The sequence below is a fragment of the Octodon degus genome, unplaced genomic scaffold, assembly GCF_000260255.1.
Source record: "Octodon degus isolate 3935 unplaced genomic scaffold, OctDeg1.0 scaffold00074, whole genome shotgun sequence".
NCBI classification, from domain to species: domain Eukaryota; kingdom Metazoa; phylum Chordata; class Mammalia; order Rodentia; family Octodontidae; genus Octodon; species Octodon degus.
In genome coordinates, this window is record NW_004524650.1 from 7,454,269 (window position 1) to 7,459,606 (window position 5,338).

The 5,338-nt window shown below is 36.2% G+C and overlaps 1 protein-coding gene and 1 pseudogene across 3 annotated transcripts in view; one reads left to right on the plus strand and one right to left on the minus strand.

Annotated features, from left to right (window-relative positions):
• Fnbp1l (formin binding protein 1 like) overlaps positions 1 to 5,338 on the minus strand; it is a 139,394-nt gene that overhangs the window by 113,404 nt on the left and 20,652 nt on the right. The gene's annotated exons all lie outside the window — the stretch shown is intronic.
• On the plus strand, positions 733 to 2,792 carry LOC101590741 (annotated as a pseudogene).

Consider the following 5,338-nt stretch of genomic DNA (forward strand, 5'->3'; position numbering starts at 1 on the left):
TCTCAAAAAAAAAAAAAAAAAAAAAAAAACATGAACTTTAATGACCAATGCTTTTTAAAAAAGAAATCAGGTAGGCAATCAGAGGGTTCCAGTAAATAATGCAGAATGATAAAACAAACTATTTTCTAAAGGTATGAAACAACTTCATTGAAAGATATAGAAGGAAAAGCCGAAATAATGAGTCTAAACCAAAAGTTAAAGAGTATATGCATAATCACCATGTCCTAATTGAGTTAAGAATTCAAATACTACTATATGCATTAACTAAAATGCAAAGTTAATTATTAAGCAAAAGATGATGGCTACAGGGCTGTTGGAGTGAAAATTTATAGATAATCAAGGGAGGAAGCTAGAAAGGAATATGTGGTAATGGATTAGATTTGAGTCATCAGTAAGAACTCCAGTTTTATACAGACACAGATATGTAACAAAAAAATTGTAGATATGTGTACATATACAAGATTAAAAAAAAAAAGATTGCATACAAACACACATTTCCTGGTATTATCAACTAAAGGCTGAGGTAGAAGACTGTTGTGCATTCAAGGCCAACCTGGACCACACAGTGAATTAAGAATACTCCAGACTAAAGATCTTGTGTCAATAAATAAATGAATGAAAAAAGAGGGCCTAAACGCAATTAACATTCCAGAAAAATAAGCACATCTATCTAGTATCCAGATCTTGGTTTCTAATACTATCCTTCAATAAAATTAACGAGAGTCCCGCCTGCCCCTGCCGAAGGAAGTGACATTCACCCTGCGGGGCTACTCGTGTTGCCTATCGCCAGCATGGCGCACTATAACTTTAAGAAGATCACTGTGGTGCCGTCCGCCAAGGACTTTATTGACCTGACATTGTCAAAGACCCAACGAAAGACTCCAATGGTCATTCATAAACACTACCAAATTCATCACATTAGACATTTTTACATGAGAAAAGTCAAGTTTACTCAGCAGAATTACCATGACAGACTCTCGCAGATACTAACAGATTTTCCCAAATTGGATGATATCCATCCATTTTATGCTGATTTGATGAATATTCTGTATGATAAGGATCATTACAAGTTGGCTCTAGGACAAATAAATATTGCCAAAAATTTAGTGGACAATGTTGCTAAAGATTATGAGCGGCTAATGAAATATGGTGATTCTCTCTACCGCTGCAAGCAACTGAAGCAGGCTGCCCTTGGGCAGATGTGCACTATTATCAAGAGACAGAAGCAGAGTTTGGAATATTTGGAACAAGTACGTCAGCATTTATCCCGCTTGCCAACCATTGATCCAAATACGAGGACTCTGCTTTTGTGTGGGTACCCAAATGTTGGGAAATCCAGCTTCATCAACAAGGTGACGAGAGCAGATGTGGATGTTCAGCCGTATGCATTTACCACCAAGTCTTTGTTTGTTGGGCACATGGATTACAAGTATCTGTGTTGGCAGGTTGTAGATACTCCAGGGATTTTGGATCATCCTTTAGAGGATCGGAACACCATTGAAATGCAAGCTATCACAGCCCTGGCTCACCTTCGTGCTGCCGTTTTGTATGTGATGGATTTGTCTGAGCAGTGTGGACATGGATTGAAAGAACAATTAGAGCTCTTCCAGAATATCAGGCCCCTCTTTATCAACAAACCTCTTACAGTTGTAGCAAACAAGTGTGATGTGAAGAGAATAGCTGAACTTCCTAAAGATGATCAGAAAATATTCATAGACTTGCAGGCTGAAGGATTCCCAGTTGTGGAAACCAGCACCCTGACTGAAGAAGGTGTTATTCAAGTTAAAACAGAGGCTTGTGAGAGGCTTTTGGCTCATCGAGTAGAAACCAAAATGAAAGGAAATAAAGTGAATGAAGTGCTGAACAGATTGCATTTAGCTATACCAAACAAAAGAGATGACAAGGAGAGGCCTCCTTTCATCCCAGGAGTAGTGGCACGCAAGAAAAGAATGGAAATTGTGGAGCCCAAGAAGAAAAGGGAACGAGATCTTGAGCTGGAAATGGGAGATGATTATATTTTGGATCTTCAAAAATATTGGGATTTAATGAATTCATCTGAAAAATATGATAAAATAAAAGAGATTTGGGAAGGCCATAATGTAGCTGATTATATTGATCCTGCTATCATGAAGAAATTGGAAGAGTTAGAGAAAGAAGAAGAGTTAAGAACAGCTGCTGGAGAGTACGACAGTGAATCTGAAAGTAAAGATGAAGAAATGGTGGAAATCCGACAGCTGGCAAAACAGATTAGAGAAAAAAAGAAACTGAAAATTCTGCAATCGAAGGAAAAGAATACCCAGGGACCAAGGATGCCTCGAACTGCTAAGAAGGTTCAGCAGACAGTTTTGGAGAGTGAGATGCGAAGTCTTGGTATTGACATGGATGATAAAGACAATGCCCACTATGCAGTCCAGGCAAGAAGGTCTCGAAGTGTCACTAGGAAAAGAAAGCGGGAAGATTCTGTTCCACCAACTTCTGTAGCCCGGAGCCGGAGCTACTCTCGGACTCCACGTGATGTTTCTGGTCTTCGGGATGTGAAGATGGTGAAGAAAGCCAAGACCATGATGAAGAATGCTCAGAAGAAGATGAATCACTTGGGGAAGAAAGGGGAGGCAGATAGACATGTGTTTGATATGAAGCCTAAGCACTTACTCTCTGGAAAGAGGAAAGCTGGTAAAAAGGACAGAAGATAATGTCCTCTTAGTACCTGGCTTGGCTAGACCGGCTGCTTCATTTGGTGAGGTTTCATAAAACTGGAATCATCTATCAACTGACAATAAAATGGAAATACCTAAAGGGAAAAAATAAATAAATAAATAAATAAAAATAAAATAAAATTAACGAGGGTCCTTTGAAAAATGGTTAATATTAGGGTTGGGGAAGGAAATAAATCTGGAGTACCTTGAGGTCTCAGAACATATAAGCAAGTACAGAAAAAAGAAGGGCAAAAACCCCAACTGAAAGCATTTCAAACCTGAAACAATCTGAGCAAGAAAACTAATGAAGTAATATTGGGCTATAACCCAAAGTATAAGAAAAAGTTCTAAGTCCGTTTTGGTATAAATAAAAGACTGAATAAATTAATAAATGGAGGAAAAGAGACAAATCTGTGCAGAAAAATTCCAAACAAGCTGTGCAGATATTCCATTTTCAGGAAAGGATCATAACACCCTCTCCAGTGTGTGCTGCTCAAAACAACTTCCTTCTAAAATGGGGGTGGGGGTACAGAGGAAAGATGACAAATACTACTTCTGCCAGGAGGCCAAGATCAGTATCAAAAGTGATTCCCCAGTGAGTGTTTTTAAATTTTAAGGATTAAAAAAAATTTGTAATTATCCAGACAAGAGAAAGCAAGTTATATATAAAGTAGCAAAAGCTCAGGTTGACCTCAGATTTTTCTGTTGTAATTCTAAATCCCAGGAGACAATGGAATATCTATAATTTTAAAGGGAAATTAATTTTGAACCAAGAATTATACACCCCAACAGGTTATTATTTCTATATGAAGGCAACTGAAAGATATTCTCAGACATCCAGGAGTTAAAAAAATACTGTGAACCTCAACTAAGAACCTTCTCTGAAAAATGTGCTGAATAATTTATTACAGTCAATAAAGAACATGAATTAAAAGTAATTGAAGAGTAGGGAGGCAACTGTACAAAAGATTTAAGAGTAAAAATTAAAACTAGTGGAGAATCATGAAGGTTAAAATTGTTACATACAATAACACTAAATTCAACAGATTCGTAAGCTATCTATAAAATTTTCAGTTTATGTAGTTTTAAACTGTCAAATAACATGTCAAATATTCCATGTATTACAAAAGTAAATACTTCATTTTTCTTATGTAGTGTTATAAAGATGCATATTATTAAACCAAATGTATGCAGAATAAGTGTTTAGTCACTGTAAACAGGGCAAGTAAACATATTCTCAATATTAACCTGACAAAATCCAAAAATGGTTCAGTTTTATTTCCTTTTTCTTCAGTACAGGAAAAAAAAAAAACCTGGCAAGTTTGTCCTTCATGTTAACGCTGATTGTATAAGAAAATTTCCAAGGTACTGCTTGGAGAAGGGTGGACAAAATATTCTTTGATATAGTAAGCCGTTGAAAAATAGTGGTTACTGTATCAGATGGTATTTCCTGTAAGTCAACTTTATCACTGGGTTCTGAACAAAAATACAATGCATACCTTCTAAGTTTTTAGAGACTGAAATGAAGTGAAAAAAATCAAGAGAAAGAATCAATGCCTGGCATGGTGGCAAACACCTATATCTCAGCACTTGGGAAGCTCAGGCAAAAGGATCACTGTAAATTTGAGACCAGCCTGAACTGCATAACAAGACCTTGTTTGAAACCCCCCCTCGCAAAAAAAAAAAAAAAAACCACAACTAAAGAAAGTATCAAAATAAAAACCCAGAATTCAATAAAATTAACATGAAAGAAATTAACAGAGGTAGTGGAGAATGATATCCATAAACTAAATTACCAATTAAGATCCAAATTAAGTTAAAAAGTAATCTCTGCTCAGAGACACATTTGTGTAGAAACAATGGTATAATTATCACAGTTCACTATTTTCTAGGTTTTGTTTGATGCTGTTCATACTAGTCAATCTGACATAATCAGTTGTTCTTCATGGTATGCAAGACTGAGATTGCTCTTGAACAGTATTACACGTCAATACCAAAGAACCAGAGGCTTGGCCAAATAGGCAGCAACTTCTCAACCCCAATAAAATAAAGAGGCAGGATCTTGCAACAGACTTGAAATCCCAAAGCCAACACCAGTAAGACATCTATAAGAATGTCATTTCCTAAGGGTTCTAAATAGGAGCAGTAGAGCTACTTGCCATAAGCAATTTACAAGCATCAACCCAGGAATTAAACTAAAAAAAGAAAACAAAATAAAACTAAACAAGGAGACATTTAACAAGATGCAACCCTAGACTTCCATCTCACCAAACACAAACCCAGAGGGCAATAAGGTGAAACAATTCAAAAGTCACCCACCCAGATTCCCTAAAATGCTAACAGTAGAAGGCAGAAGCAACAAAGCAGATGAAGAAGGGTCTAGGAAAAATTAAAAAAAAAAAAAAATCAAACCAGAAATAATCTCTCACATAACTACAAGGTTGGTGACCATAATGAAAGACACGCTTAGTGACTCAACAGCAGAGATTTATTTTTAAAATAATAATAATAGAGGCACTCTTCTCTGAGTTTCTGTTGCATGGAATATTGTTTCCATCCTTTGAATTTCAGTCTATGAATTTCTTTTTTGGTTAAATGTGTTTCTTGTATGGAGCATATTGTTGATTCTTGCTTTTTTTTTT